This window comes from Xyrauchen texanus, chromosome 7 (genome assembly GCF_025860055.1).
Source record: "Xyrauchen texanus isolate HMW12.3.18 chromosome 7, RBS_HiC_50CHRs, whole genome shotgun sequence".
Taxonomy (NCBI): domain Eukaryota; kingdom Metazoa; phylum Chordata; class Actinopteri; order Cypriniformes; family Catostomidae; genus Xyrauchen; species Xyrauchen texanus.
In genome coordinates this window covers 48,591,793-48,608,828 of record NC_068282.1, presented here as the reverse complement: position 1 = coordinate 48,608,828, position 17,036 = coordinate 48,591,793, and the positions used below count along the sequence as shown (strand labels likewise).

The 17,036-nt window shown below is 38.2% G+C and overlaps 1 protein-coding gene across 1 annotated transcript in view; it reads left to right on the top strand.

Annotated features, from left to right (window-relative positions):
* Positions 1-1,006: 1,006 nt before the first annotated feature.
* The window catches only part of plxna1b (plexin A1b), a 154,019-nt gene continuing 137,989 nt past the window's right edge, over positions 1,007-17,036 (top strand). The window contains exon 1 of the mRNA XM_052129827.1: positions 1,007-1,151. The gene's annotated coding sequence lies outside the window, so the exon portion shown is untranslated. The remainder of the gene's footprint in view (positions 1,152-17,036) is intronic.

The following is a 17,036-nucleotide window of genomic DNA, read 5'->3' as shown; positions in this document are numbered from 1 at the left end:
AAATTTCTCACGCTCATGCCATTCCAGATGAGTAAGATGTTCTTTCTTCTGCTGAACACAAATTAAGATTTTTAGAAGAATAGTTCAGCTCTGTTGGTCCGTACAATGCAAGTGAATGGTGACAAGCTAAAAAAGTGCATAAAAGCAGCATAAAAGTAAACCATATGACTCCAGTGGTTTAAGAAATGACTTCAGATGCAATATGATAGGTGTGGGTTAGAAAAAGATCAATATTTAAGTATTTTTTTAAATAAATCTCCACTTTCACTTTCACATTCTTCTTCTTTGGTTTTTGGCGTTTTGCATTCTTTGTGCATGTCGCCCTCTACTGGGCAGGGAGGTGAATTTATGGTAAAAACAAACTTATGGAGCTGTTTCTCATTATATCACTTCAGTAGACATGGATTAAACCATTGGAGTTGTGTGGATTACTTTTATGCTGCCTTTATTTGCTTTTTGGAGCTTCAAAGTTCTGGTCACCATTCACTTGCATTGTATGGACCAACAAAGCTGAAATATTCCTCTAAGAATCTTCGTTTGTGTTCAGCAGAAGAAAGAACGTCATGCAAATCTTAGATGGGATGAGGGTGAATAAATGACGAGAGAAGTTTGATTTTTGGGTGAACTGCCCCTTTAAATTGTTGAAAAAACATATAACGTGATGTTAAACGCGGAGTGGATTTTAAAAGAGGCATACATTTGTTTTGGTGTTTGTGATGGGGGGATGACAGGGGAATGTACGCACGTGCGCCCCGCTTTTGGGGCATGTTGTCACAGAAGGTCATGGTGTTGTCCTTTTTCCTGAGCAATTACGGTGGAAATGTTCAATAGTTTTTTTTTTATATTTTATTTATTTATTTATTTATTTATTTATTCATAGCTAAGACTTGAAGGAATGTGGCACTTTCATAAACGAACCTACCCTGAGAAATAGTCACAAGAGTAAAAGGTGTGACAACTAGCCCCGGTCTCCCCCGCTATATGGTTTATTCCGCACGGTGGCGCGCTAGAGTGGAGCCGGAGCGCGTGATTGATCGTTTCCAGTGTAGCCAGTCCTCGCCGCATTCCAGTCGCGCCTCGGAACAGGATATATCTCGAGTTTGGGAATTTAACTGTGAGTAGGACATGCAATGCAAGGATCCCTCGGATGTGTAAGTAGCCTAAATTAATTCTTGAAACGGTCTATGTTTATACAGTTGGAAATGTGGGGAGATATCTGGAAATCATGGAGTTTTCGGGCTCCTGTGCTTGGAAATGCATTCGGGACTATTACATTCATTTAAAAGGATTGAATGCATTACCGATTTCTAACAAGTCAACGAGAGCTTCAAAGTGTCAAATCGGGTTACTTTGTCCGATTTATGCACCCTGTGTGTCGTGTTTGACTGCTTTGTGTCAAGAGTCCAAAGACGAACAACATGACGCGACATTGTGACTTATTGGTTTTGAGACATAGTTACCGATAAGGATAAGAAACGGGGGTGTTTTTAAGAAACATGTACGTATATATAGACATTTCTGTAATGCATATGATGTTTTTGCGGCTATTTTAAAGCCGTCTTCGAGAGGCACTCTCATCTCACGGGACCACATGTTGCTTTTGTTTAAAATCGATAGGCTTTAATTGATTTATAAATTATTAGTCATGGTGTGTTGTGTTAAAAGGGCGTTAACAGCAATACTGCCCGTTTGTGGGTGTGTATAGGCGCCTATACGATTCATTCTCTGTATTCCAGTGATCATGTATGTGATCAAGTTCCGTCGTGTTTTCGGTAAGAATCCCGTGGATAAACTAGTGGTCGTTGTTTATACCTTCTGTGATCTAAGGGACATTTTTGTCTTTTTTATTTTAGTTTTTTCTTTTTCTTTTAGTATTTTATCTGTGTTAATGACAATGGCATAAATTTAGCCAAAGGTGTTTTGGGGGGAATTGTGATATTTCAACCTCAGTTCCTATAATACATCTATAACACACTGTGCACACAGAATAGTCACACTCGGGACCTTCAGGACAGAAATATCCCCATTGAAACCCATTAAAACTGCAATATTTGATCCCAGTGCCATTAAAGCATGAAATCATGAATTCTAGGATATTGTGCTTTAATTTCAGAGCCCTGGCTTCAAAATGTTTATATTTTTAATATTTCTAATATTTTCCACCAGATGGCGCCATTTCACTCATGTTTAGCCTGTGGAGCAAATACAAGCTTTTCCCCTATTTTCTGTTTGCTGTATTATTGAGCACTGCGGGACAACTGAATAAATGATACAGCTAACATTGTGTGTGTGTGTGTGTGTTTGGATGGATGTGTGCGTGGCGTGCGTTGAGAAATGAGAAATGTGTGTGTGTGTGTGTGTGTGTGTGTGTGTAAAAAACAACAGTGGCATTACATAAACAAACTGGCATTTAAAGGGTTAAAATCCTGAAAATGAAATCATATTTGGTTGTTATGATCAGTGCTGATGTTGGTTAAAAAAAAAGTCAATGACAATTGCTTGTATAACTGTACAGAGAACTGATAGCCGTCCCAAATTAAGAATATTAGTGGTGTACAGAAGGGGTGTTGGATATATATATATGTGTGTGTGTGTGAAAATTAGCTATATATCACAAATTAACTTGTGGTATTATTTTAATTCATTCATTTGCATAGTTTATAAAGTGACAGAGAGAAGATAATGTTGTGTACACTTCTGGTTTGTGTGTGTTCCTAATAGATCGCCCTCCAGCTTGTTGGCGATATATTGCGTGACCGTCAAATCTGTACTCCCGCAACAACGGCGACCATTTTTCATCGCTTAAATGGTCTAAACTGGGATCTCCCTATCGTGAAACATTAGCATCGGCACACTGTATTCTTCAATTGGTTGTATAAACATAGATATTTATTCATTTTTATAAACTTTGGAACTTGTAACCAATACTTAAGGTGAAGATTTCCAAACCTTAGGAAATACTTTGGAAAATTACACTTTAGGAGATATGCGCATATTTGCACATGGTATATAATAGTTGTATTGCTATTTGCAATTAGAAAATAATGTTAAAAGTTACAGGGACAGAGGAGAAGCTGATAGAAAATGTGCTTTAGAGGTAAATAAATGAGCACTCACGGGATGCTGGATCTGCTCAAGTTTTGTGAGGTTGGTTTATTACATCTGTTTAATCGGGATATGCACATATTTGCAGATGGTATATGATATTCGTTTTATTGACTTTCGCCTTTTTATCATTAGACAAGGCAGTTAAACATTACAGGAAACTGTTGAGAAGAGAGAGAATGAAACATTATGAGCTCAAAGTCTCAGTCACTTCACATGCAAGCAGGGGATACTCGGCGCCAAATTGGCCAAACAGGAACATTTATCGGCCTCTGTGATATATCAGTTGACCAATAGTATAAACCGTTGGCGAGGCGTCTGAAAAGTTGACACATGGACTACATCAACGACCCCTACATGAGCATTGAGCTCGTTCAGGCTTTTTAATAATCACTGACTGGTGGGATTTGTCAATTGGTCTCGACATCTCAAACGACTATTCACGAGCCCTGTCTTATCCATTGTTATCCTGACGTGACTGTTTGGACCATGACGGACATTCACATGTAAATTGGGAATGTGTTCACTCAGGCGTGTGGGAATCATTTGTTTGGAAAGAGGCACAACTCTAATGGGAATAATCTCACAGCTCGCCTCTGTTAACAAAAACAACTTCAGGCCCCGTGGGTCAGCAAGTTAAGGCCAACTCCCTCTAGTTTCGGGCTAAATTATGAATCAAATTCACGAATTCTTTGGTCAGCTTGACAGAAGCAAAACATTTAAAGGAATATTCTGGGTTCGATACAAGTTATGCTGAATTGAAAGCAAGATTTTGTGGGATAATGTTGATTACCACAAATATTAGTTTTGACTCGTCCCTCTGTTTCTTTAAAAGAAAAGCACAAATCTGGGTTAAAGTGAGGCACTTAAAATTGAAGTGAAGGGGGCAAAAACTAGATTCGATTACAATTGTTTTAACTAATTAATCGCACTGTTTAATAAGCATGCACTACTCCACGCAATCAGTTTCAGTACTAGGATGTGGTCAAGTCGCGCGTGAACTGCATGAAAATTTAAATATGCCAGTTTTAGCCACAGGAAGTGGGAAAAACATTTGAGAAGTTTCAGGAAGTAAAAATTACAGTTTCAAAATTATAGCCACAAGAAGTAAATAAAATGCATGTTAACATGATTTTAGCATGATAAAATCACTATGTGTAAAGTTATATCCAATTTTACAACTTCTCTGCCATGATGACGTAATGCTGTTAACCCCAAAATGACCCTAAAATTATATTTAATCAACTTTACAGCTCAAATAATACATGCATATTTACAGAAATGTCAAAACTTACAAGCTTCACATTTCTGCCTTTGTAAACCCTCCAAAATTTGGCCCCATTCACTTCCATTGTAGGTGACTACTGTTACCTTAAATTTGTCCTTTTTTAAAGAAAATGAGGGATGAGTTTTTTGTGTTAATCAACATTATTCCACAAATGCTGTTGATTGAGTTTAGGCTAACTTGTATGGAACCCAAAATATTGGAACGGAAGCAGCATAATGTTGGGGTTGAGAGTGACTTTATTACCTAATTGAACGTGTGTTACATCCACGTACTTACACTGATTGTGCCTAATAAGCCAACAACATGTGTGGTCATGTAAAATGCATGAAACCATTTTCCTTTATCGGGGTACAGTCATAAACGGCTTAAGCATAAACCGGTCGACACACCTAGATTTTTGGCCATTACCCCGGTTTTGCGTTGCATGTAAACAGTAAACACCTTAACCAGCGTTCACAATTTGACCTCAAAAGCAGAGAATAACAAGATTATTTCAAATCTCATGTAAACAATGTTTTCTTCGCTATATTTTATATACCCCCCCAAAGAGAAGTGCGTTTTAAATGTTCTTTTTTTTTAAATACATTTTTTAGCCCGTTTTCTCCCCAATATGGAACGCCCAATTCCCACTTCTAAGTAGGTCCTCGTGGTGGCGTAGTGACTCCCCTCAATCCGGGTGGCGCAGGACAAGTCTCGGTTGCCTCCGCTTCCGAGACGTCAAATCCGCGCATCTGATCACGTGACTCGTTGTGCATGACACCGCGGAGACTCGCACACACAACTCACCACACACCCCATTGAGAGCGAGAACCACTAATCACGACCACAAGTAGGTTACCCCATGTCACTACCCACCCTAGCAACTGGGCCAATTTGGTTGCTTAGGAGACCTGACTGGAGTCACTCAGCACGACCTAGATTCAAACTCATGACTCCAGGGGTGGTAGTCAGCGTCAGTACCCGCTGAGCTACCCAGGCCCCTGTTCTAAGTGTTCTTAATTTTAATGGAGTATAATTTAGGTTTGTTGGTGAACCAGGTGTATTTTCGACTAAACATTACCTCAGAAGTAAGTCCTGTAACGCTTCAAAGGGCCTGTGTTAGCGTGAAAAATCCATGAAATCCATTGTGATGTGTAGAGTTTGGAATGCACGCTGGTCCGCCCTCCTCCCGTGAGCGACTGGTTTAACTCAAACCCACAGCAAAACTAATGTCCAAGATTAAGTCCTCAGCCAAAATAATTTATCTCAGCAAGCCGAAAATGATTGGAAATAAATTGCACAAGTGGGGACGTAATTATGTAGCCAGAGATACACACACTGCAATAAATTGGGCACAAAAGGGAGAGAATTAGGCCTTTGTTTTTGCTATAGATTATTAGAAGGGGAGATGACTACACTAAATTTGGTCAAATATAAGATTAATAATATACGAAGTACATGCATGTCAGAGAAAGTCTTGGCAAGATTGCTGCTATTATTGCTGCTACATATTACTTGATGTTGTATTGGTATGTCTGTTACAAAAAGTAGGCCTCTTGAGATGGGACCATGGTACAGTGATGGTTTCAGAGGATTATATACATATAGCATTGTATATACTTAGTTCTCCAGTACGCTTCAAAGAATGCCATGGTTCTAGGCGATATGGTCCAAAAACCTATAGTATACCATAGTACTCTGCCGTACCTTTTGTTTGTGGATGTACCATGTTTTTCCGCACTTGTCAATGTCTATCTATATGCTGTGCTCTTCTCGGGTTTGTCAACATCCCAGGCATCTCAAGAGTTCATAATTGTCACATTCTGTGGCTCATAGCTCACCCTCTGTTTGACTTCTATTTATAAACTCTTTTGGTGTCCTCTGCCATTCTCTCTCTCTCTGTATTCGGTTAACTCTTGTGTTGCCTTACCAATGTACCACAGAGCCACAAAACGTGACCAGAAAATCCTTGGGGCTCCAATTGGTCCCTTATGAGCTCTAAAAGAGAAGTATATTTGTGTTGGAGTACTGTAGAGATATCTCTGATCAGAAGACGTGAACCCAGAGGGCTATCAAGACTCTCAAGCGAATCAAAGTAAACTTTAGCTTTTGAATCACTGGGCAAGAACGGAGTTCAATGATTTTTTTGTAGAGTTAAACCCTGAAGATTTTGGCCGTGTTGGCATGGGAAAACTGTAAGATTACATACACGCACCACACTTCCACGTGTGTACCTGTACAATAATGTAGGGACGCCTGTTTTTCCCCTTTCTTCAATGAATTTTCCTGAATTTCCAGTCTCTCCCTCCCTCCTCGCAGTTTGTCCTGAAGCCAGTGGGGATATTAAAAAGCATTTAAGAAGCTTGGCTGTTACTCTGTTTGTTAAAGAGCTAACAGCAAAAGGTCTTACATACACACTGCTAAATCTGTCCAACAATCAGGCAGTCACTGAGCAGTTTGACCTCCCATGAAATGGCACGTTCGCTTGCGTCAACACTATCAGAGTTACACCCACAGATATCCAGCTGTAAAACACAGACAAACATTAAGACACGAACGGTCATAACAAATATGCAACGTGACTTTTAACGGTGTTGTAAGTTGCTTATACCATTCATATTCTTTTTATATATATCAACTTTGCGATACCTTTTTAGGTGGTATTTACTCTGGAGTGGTGGTGTAGTGGTCTAAAGCACTAAACTGTTAATCAGAAGGTTGCTGGTTCGATCCCCTCAGTCACCACCATTGTGTCTTTGAGCAAGGCACTTAACTCCAGGTTGCTCCGGGGGGATTGTCCCTGTAATAAGGACACTGTAAGTCGCTTTGGATAAAAGCGTCTGCCAAATGCATAAATGTAAATGTAAATGATTGGTCACTTCTTGCATTTTTACTGATTGGTTGGCAATCCAATCCCCTAAAGACCGCATTTGAAACTGATAGCACTCTGATCGCTGATCAAGACGCGACTCAGCCAAGTTGTTGTTCACAAACATATGGAAGTTTGGGAGCCCCACAATCTACATGTGAGCGAGCAGTAATTGTTGAGACCCATTGATGGAGCAACCTGCTAAACTTAAGGGGATAGTTCACCCTAAAATAAAAATGTGAGTCCCCTCGTGACGCGCATTGGAGGGCGACCAGTGCAGCATGGTTCTGCTAGACAAGTGGACAGCATTCATTTTTTTAATTAAATGGGATGGCATGCGGAAAAACAAGGTATACCCTAGCCTTAATTTCCATATGGGAAAATTTCAATGTTTGTCATGGAAGTGAAATCAAATCGATCAATGCGCATTAACTGATTAAGGCTGCTTTACGCTAGGCCTGGGTGATAAAACAATCCACGATATTGATGATAAACTTTCTAATAATTTTCGATATTTGGCCAGTGTAATACATCTAGACGATCAGGCCCATGTCGCTAAAACTGCAAGCAGTTCTGCTTTCTCAGACTGTATGAAGGTTGCTAACGATAAGGCTACAACGTGGTCACCGTGGTCCGTATACCATTACAAATTTTTCTTCTAAATTGAGTTTATTAATCGGTATGTTACGAGGCTTTAATAATAAACAAATATATTAAATATCGATTAGGGCTGCAACTAACGATTATTTTGCTAATCGATTACTCTAACGATTATTAGAACGATTATTCGGCGATTATTGCAACGATTAATCATTAGTTATTAACCGACTATTCAGCTTGTGCCCCGACTTAAAGGTTGTATTAAACGTGCTTACTAACAATAAAGAGGACAAAATCATCTATTAAAATGCCTCTAAATGACATTCAATCATGAAATGCCAGTTTCGGAGTTTGTAGTTATTTGCATGATCTGCTTCTGTATTATTTGAACTTTAATAAAACTAAAACGCATTAAATATATCTGCATTTAAGATGTAACGCTGGGTGTTTCCTTTAAAGACGCATTTGTTATTGTCGACTAATCGTGTCAGCCCTAATATCGAACAATATGAAAAATAATATTGTGATAATATTTTTGGCCATATCGCCCAGCCCTAGTTTAAACAAATTATATTGTATTTTTTTTAAACTCAAGTTTTAGTTTATCAACATCAGCGTTTTTGATAATATATGCGGAAATGGAGAGCGTTTTTCGAAATGCTCCATTTATCGATGGTGAAAAAGAGAGGCATAAACATAGCGAAATCAATACATTTTGAAACAAACCAGGGTCAGAAATGAAGGGCTCAGGGCAAAACCAGCCCAAAAATTCAAAATGTTGGGGCTTAAAATGCCCCCATATGTTCTTATGTGTTTTAGGTTATTTGTAACATCTGAAGTATTTTTTCATATATAGAATTTATGTTAATATAATGATTAAATTGAAGTATTTCATTATTGGAAAACATATGCCCTCATAAAGGTGAAGAATGTCCCTGAAAATGAAATCCAGGGGGCAAATATTGAATGGAAAAGTTCATTTATGACGCTGGTGTGGATGTGGCCTAATTGTAAATGCCCTAAATTTCCCTAAATTTCAGTATCCAACATTAAATCTGATCCACGGCAAGAAAAAAAAATCCAAGTTTCTTGAGTGTGAAATTTTTATCATCTTAAAACTCCCTGTGGAGAAAACTAACTTTGAGTGCGGTGTGGGTTTTGTTGGACGGTGTGTCAACACTGAGTTGGAAGTCATACATTATTAATGTCCAGTTTTATTTTCATCCACTGCACTTGGAACTCTCTACGTTTTGATGTCTGTTGTTTTGGATGTGCTGTATCTCTTGAATGGGGAATAGTTTTTTTATTATTCTTGAATGCTTATAAATGAACTCTTCCATCATTTCTTCCGACTGTATTATTATATGTAGGAGTTTAAATTATGTCGTTTACGATTGTGTACTAGGTAGTATTTCTGAGTGTGTTATTTTGGGTTATAGTCAAAAATAGTGTGTTTAAACGTGTGATTCAGAGAGGAAATTGTCATACATCAATACAGCTGAAGCTACGTGTCTCTCTCTCTCCATCGGTCCGTCAGCTTCCCTTCTCTCGTCACTCCCACTCATTCTACTTTTTCCCCCTCTTCGCTGTTATCTGCACTCCCTCGCATTGCTCATCTCCTCTCTCTCTCTGTGTGTGTGTGTGTGTGTGTGTGTGTGTGTATGTGTTTGGAAGAGTTTCTGGTAAATGGACTTGGTCCAGCCCCAATCTCAGATGTGTTTTTCTCTTAAATGTAGTCAACGGCAAAAGCAGCCATCTACAATCCTGAGCACTGACCTCTCCAAGCTTTTTGCGTTTTTTTTATTTACCCAGCATTTTCTTCTCTCTTCCTTTACTGATCCATCTGTTCTTGCAGCACAATTCGTCTGACTGCAGACTTTTCTAGAACATCATTTTCTCTCCCCATCTTGCCGGCTGTAATTGTGAGTTATAGTCCATTTTAATCTGGGACCAGCCACTAGATCAGTGCTTTTAACTGGTGGGTCTCAACCAGGGTCAGAAAGTGGCAAAAAATGGCCCTGTAGTGAGTTCTTGCATTATTTGATTAGTTTCTAACGTATATCTCGTAATATGATATGACTTGTTGAAAAAGCATAACAAGTGGTGCATCAGCCAATAAATGTTCCCATTTGGCAGATTAGTTTCTTGAACTACAACGGTTTTGAGAAACGCCTGCTTGACGTGTAAATTATGTGCCATCGTGTTACCACAATATATTGGCGTCAGTCATTAAAGAAACCTATATCAATCGATATAGCCACTAGTTTGGGTAAGTATTTAGGTTTTATGGTATGGGTTAAGTCTTTCATCTGTGGTACACAACAGTTTTTAAAAAAATGACACTCATGGTTTGGTTTAGGGGTTAAACTTAGGACATTGTTAATTTATTTTTCTCTATTTGAGTAAAAGTCGTAGGTTTTTGGATGAGCCAACTCGTACTATTATTACGAATGAGAGCAGGTTTGGTAGGTTTGCGAACATCAAGGGAAAAAACAATGCTAATTGCAATTAGTACAATTAAATTACCCACATAATCGTCTATTGTAAGGCTTGCAAAATAAATGTACATGTCCATTTTTAAAAGGGAGGAGAAAATGCTTCCATATCTTTTGTTGTTGATGTCAAAGGCTCTGCTTCCTATTAAACTACTGTAGTTTTAGTCTGTCTTTTGTTAGAAGCCACCAAAATAAGACGTGACATGCCTTCATTCTTAAAAACCATGACTGCAATGGTAAGAGAAAATATTACCCAGACTACATTAAATACTTTTGACTAAATTAAGTTAACTCTATGACCCCGTGTACGTGCACTTAAGTAAATTGCTTCTTTCAGAGTTTTTGCTGAAAGTGGTGTTCTGAAACGTCATCAAAACGCAAAAGCAGTTTTCCTCAAACCGCTAAAGGGATTAAGAGAAAGTGGGTTGACACATTTAACTTTCTGCTTGAGAACGCAGTTTACGTGGTCATGTAAATGCATAAGCGGTGTTCTTATTGGTTTTGAAGAGTGCTATTGTGTGTACGCGCTTGGATGCACCGGGGGAATCTCAGAGTATGAGGTAAGGGGGAAACCCACTATCGCAGCACAATACAGCGGCAGGTCACATTGGAAAGTTAAGGAAACAAACACATCAGCAACTGTGAGACATCAGAAAATGAAGCGAAGCAACAGATCAAAATAGCAAAGTTGTCCTCAGACGCCATGTTCGTTATTTTCTCTAGCGTCGTTGGGAAATTACGTTGCTGTGTAATAAGTTGCAATTACGATTTTGAATTCCAACGATTATGAAAACTAGATAATCGAGAGAAAACGATTATTGTGCCCCATTCCGTTTCGCAAAGAAACACCCCGGCATTAAATCTTTAAAGCATCCTTTATTAAAGTTCAAATAATAAGAAAGCGGGATATGAAAATAAACTTCGAAACTGGCATTTCTCTGTGCGGTCAGCGTCGTATCTATGGGTTTCGTGGAGTTACCGGGGAAGACATTGAATCTTCTCCTGGCTGATGCCCAATCTGGTGCGGGGACACTCGTCACTCGCATGCATTTGCTGTAGCTAGATCATAACGTAGTGAATCATATATCGAATATCGGCAATACGTGCTCTATTAAGAAGAGAGAGTTAGTGAACATAAAGGTGATAGAGTGTAGTGTTCGCCCCATTATACACGGGAACAAAATATGTTTTTGATTAGTTGATCAAAATAATATCTAAAACTACGTACTACTTTAGAAGCTATAATGCAGAAGAAAAATATTGTTATCGGAATGTTGAATACAATATTTAATCAGGGCTCGACATTTACGCTTGTCCGGGACACGTGGATTTTTGAAGTGGCAAGTGAAAGAGAATTTTACTTGCCCGACCGGACAATCAAGCACCAATAACGAATAAAATAACTGGCTATATTTGTGATAGCCTAGGCCTGTCACATATTAGAAAGTTTGTATTCTTATTCTGCTGTCGAAAGTATCCAGAGCACGTCATTTTATAATTCGCTAGTGATCTAGTAACAGCTGCGCACTGTTTGATTGACAGGTGGCGTATGTGTGTGTGCTGAGCATGCTTGTGCTAAAAAATTCTGCCTAAATGCCCGTCTTGGTGAGGTTTACGTGTACTAGTCTTGAATAATTACCTAAGAAACCATTGTTCCATAACTGACATATTAGTGTTATTATTTGACCCCTGAAATGTTGGTATTGTGATAAGGTCGAGTCTTTATTGTACATGGTCGATTGCTGCAATAACATGATGTAAAAGTAGATCTCGTTCCACAGAAGTGTGAGTGCATCTGCTGTAAATGATGATGATAGAGGCTTTACTTTATTTGACTATCATACGTGACATAAAATAATTATCATATGACAATAAACTCCTCCCGACCCAGTGCACTTTACATTTCAAGTTCAAGGTAATCCATGTTTAAAAAGTTCAATAAATGCATGATGTTTCCAAAGTCAGTGAGTAATCTTGTTAAATAATCATGATCTCAGTATTGACCGAAATAATCATGATGATAATGTCTGCCATAATCGAGCAGCCCTAATGTATATGAGTATGCTAATGTAAAGAGTAATGCATGTACAAGCTAACAGCGCTTTCTTAAGTGGCTCTACGGGGTCATTAAAACAAGCTCAATAATAAACACATTGTGTTTTAAATGGTGAATTTTTGGCAGCTGAGAGCATGAAACCATTTAAATTGTATTTTTTATGATAAAGATTTTTGGTACCGCATTGAGTTGCCACTTAAAAAAGTTTAAATCTGCATCTTAAAACGAAACCAGTTGAGAAGGACTGCACTAGAAAAGACCTTCAGATAGTGATGTGACCTCTCACCTGCTTAATGCTACCTCAAATTACAACGCTGTTTTCCACCATATCCTCCTGTGATTTCACACTGTGTTGCAGTATTGCATTCTCTGCATGAAAACACACACACACACACACACACACACACACACACACACACACACACACACACACACACACACACACACACACACACATTGACTCAAACACACATTTTTTTCTTGTGCTCACTGCAGTTTGAACTGAGAAGACAGTTTTATAATTCAGGATTTTAAGCTCAGTTTGTAAACAACGGAAGCACACACCGTTTGCATTGCAGCTAACTCTGTGTGTTTAACTGAATACATTGCAATGCAGTTATAAACACTAAGAGCTTCAAACAAATATATATATATATGTATGTATATATGTGTGTGTGTATAGACACTGGCAGCCAAAAGGAATAATGTACAGACTTTGCTGTTTCGGAAGGAAATTGGTACTTTAATTCAACTGATCACAAAGTATATTCAGGACATTACTGATGTAAAAAACAACACCATCACTATCTGAAAAAAGTCATTTATGATCAAATCTAGATGTCAGCATCACTCCAACACTTTATCCTTGAGTAATCATGATAAATTGATCATTTGATATAATTTTAAATCACTTGCCATTATATCAAACACAGTTGAAAGATATTTGGTTTATTAAAAGAAGCTCAACATTGTCTTTGTGTATGTTTTTGAGTTGCCACAGTATGCAATAGACTGGCATGTCTTAATGTCAATATTAGGTCAAAAATGGCCAAAAAGAAACTCATCAGTCAATCATTGTTTTGAGGAATGAAGGCTGTACAATGCTTGAAATTGCCAAAAGCTGCAGATTTCATACAAAGGTGTAACTACAGTCTTCAAAGATAAAGCACAACTGTCTCTAACATGGACAGAAACAGATGTGGAAGACCAGATGTGCAACTAAACAAGAGGATAAGTACATCAGAGTCTCTAGTTTGAGAAATAGACGCCTCACATGTCCTCCGCTGACAGCTTCATTGAATTCTACCCGCTCAACACCAGTTTCATGTACAACAGTAAAGAGAAGACTCAGGAGGACTTATGGGAAGAATTGCAAAGAAAAAGACACTTTTGAAACAGAAAAACAAAAAGAAAAGGTTTGAGTGGGCAAAGAAACACAGACATTGGACAACAGATAATTGGAAAAGAGTGTTATGGATCTTAACCCCATTGCGCTTTTGTGGGATCAGATAGACTGTAAGGTGCGTGAGAAGTGCCCGATAAGAATACACTTCCCTACAGGAAGTGTGGGGTGAAAGGTCACCTGAGTATCTGGACAAACTGCTAGATTAACAAGGATCTGCAAAGCTGTCATTGCTGCACGTGGAGGATTTTCGGATGAGAACTCTTTGAAGTAGTTTAAGTAGTTCTGAATATAATATATGAATATAATAATTTCAGGGAGTTGGATTATTTTTTGCAGACCTTTCCATGTATAATACCCCGCTTCTGTAGACAGTTAAACATGGTGCCACAGTACAACCCCAGAATCGAGCTATACAGTATTTTTTATTTATTACAGTTGTATTATACACTAATAATATTCTCAGACTCTGGTGAATCTGCACAGATTTCCAGTCGTTTGTAAATATGCACTAGCTGGACGTCTTTGACTGTTTTGCTGCATTTTGTTGTTTAATCAGCATCTAGTGCAGCAGCGTTTTGCTTTTGAAATGCCGTGTCAAGTTAAAAAGAAGACACGAACTCTAGAGAAACGCATTCTGTTTAATTGTATTTGTCGTGTTGCATATAGCCTTTTTTATAGCTAGAATGCTATCGGTCTGAAGTCCTTTTAATTTTTAGCAGTTGAATGTGCATTTTTATCTTTAATTCGACGATTAGACAAATTTTAATATGACAGCATTCGGGATAAACATTATGCCACATATGATGTCGATTGAGGCGTAACTTATATTGAACTGTCTAGTAGAATCTCTACCAGTTGTATTTCTACAACCGCACGGTATATAAGTCAGACCACCCAGCACAATTGTGTTTCCATGGTGCTGACCAATGATGTTGGAATGCAGTTCAGTGTCCCTCTGGAACGCAGCATCTTCCACACGAGCACACGCCCACCCATCCACCCCGACCCCTTGAAAAGCCCCATATTCATCCGTATATCTGCCTCACATTATCTCGCGCTCTTTGTTCCTGCTGCTTTTGTGTTTGCCAGAGAGTCACGGTGGATGATGCACCGTTGCATTGTTTGCTGGTGGTGGAATTTAGCAGAGCTTCACTCTTCGGGTCGGCTCGCGCCAAAGCCGTTTATCCCACGCAAATAGCTCATTCTAATGAATACAGAGGTCAAACTGCAAGGACAACGTTTATTCATGCTAACCCGTTTAACTGTGTCGCAGGCAGTTCATTTGGTCAGAGAAGTTCATGGAAGTTGGTTTGGGTTTTGTTGATTTGTAGCAAAAATGTTTAATGGTTGAAATTACATCTTGGTGGACAATTAGAGAAATTATTTGTTGAGGTCCAAATCTATTTTTAGATGCACAATCTTGGACCAGAAATTTGGGAAAGTGTTTTATTTGAACTTTATTTTTTAAGTACCAAGCACAGATAATGCATCGCACAAATTCACTTAGATTTAAAAGCACGTTCTTTAGGTATGCAGGCGAGTACAACAACCGCGGTAATAATCTGGTCTACTCTGCTTTTGGTTAGCAAGTACAGTTAAACCACAAAGAACAAGTTTCTTGGTATGTAAAGTATTTACAGTTTAAAAGATTCTGGCCTGATTCCCATTTCTCACTGCCAACTCACTGCCATCTTAAATACAACATGAAACAGAATTTGCAACATATAATTTGCATGAAACTGAGTATTCGGCACAAATAGAAACTTTATCTCTCATTTTATTGGACGTGAAATTTAGCTAATGATAATGTTTAGTGTTATTTTCTTCCATCAGAGTCTGAAAAGTTGTTAGAGTCAGAGCGTTGCTGAATGTTGATACGATTTATAATTGTTTTCCATTTACCTGTTCTGAAGAAAAAGCCCAGAGACTTTCATTTAAAGTGTAAATACGTAGTACATTTTTTATTTTTAACGTTGATTTAAAGAGCTTTAGTGGTTAATTTCATCCTAACTAGTTTGTGTTTCTGTGGTAAAAGTTTATTTAAGTTTTAGGTTTTAATTGTAGGTTTAATTTAATTGAATTTTTTACATTTAAATGTAAAAAATAAACCTTGTACTGTACTCGCCAGTTTAGGCAAAATTAGTTTGTTTTTCTGATGCAATACTTATAGTATTTATTTATGGGTGATGTGTATAATTTATTTTACTTTATATAATTAATTTAAGTAATTTATAGAGCTGCACAATTAATTTTAAAAAACGAATCACGATTATGATTATGGCATGTATTGCACGATTTAAATATACTACTGTTTTTTTTTTTTTTCAAATAAAAATTTAAAGTCAATAATAATAATAATATTAAAAACAATTTATTATTATTGTCATCATTAGTATTTGTTTACGATTACGGATTATGTAATCATGAAAACAGACGATTACAGCATTCGATTTAAGTCTACTCCTGTTGCGTTAATGGTTTCTATTTAGAACGTGTTTTTGCACCGGTTGAGTTTCTAACCAATCACAGACGTGTGCGTTGAGCAATGAAACGACAATGGCCAATCAGAGTGAGTCTACACAGTACAGTCCTTTCACTGATGACAACTAATCCTTGCGTGCATGTTTTGAATAGTCTGACCCTCAGATACTTGCTTTACAAATTATATTTAATCTGTGTTTGCAATGGCTAAAGAAACATCACCCTTCTTGGACTTCATAGGTTGCATATTAAAGCCTGTAGACTGATTTTCATGTGAAGGGAGCGGGTTGGTTTTGCCGGGGAAAATCCAAAAGATGTGATGTTTATGGGTGCTCCCTTGAGCCTCGTCTCAGTAATCCCTTGTCTTCCGCTGTTCAACAGCGACAATAAACTGCAACACTAGGTAACGTTATCTTAGAGATGAATCCAGCAAATGTCCGGCTCCTAACACATAACAGACTTCTACACAAACTAAGCGGGAACGTGATCGTGGTCGAGCGAAAACTAGAGTGAACATCGGCAGGGCATTTGATTCCTGGAGGGACCTTCGTTCAGTTTTGGGGATCAAAACTGACCCTGAATTGGCGTTCTTCTTACTGGACGGGTAAACTTGCATAACTGCAAAGCATGTGAAATATAATGCCATAAGGATTGATCCATGTCATTTTAGCTAACCTGATCTTCCCTGCTAACGCTGAACGAATTGCAAGATACCTTGCTTCATAACTTTCAAATAATTCCAACGATCTTCTCTTTAT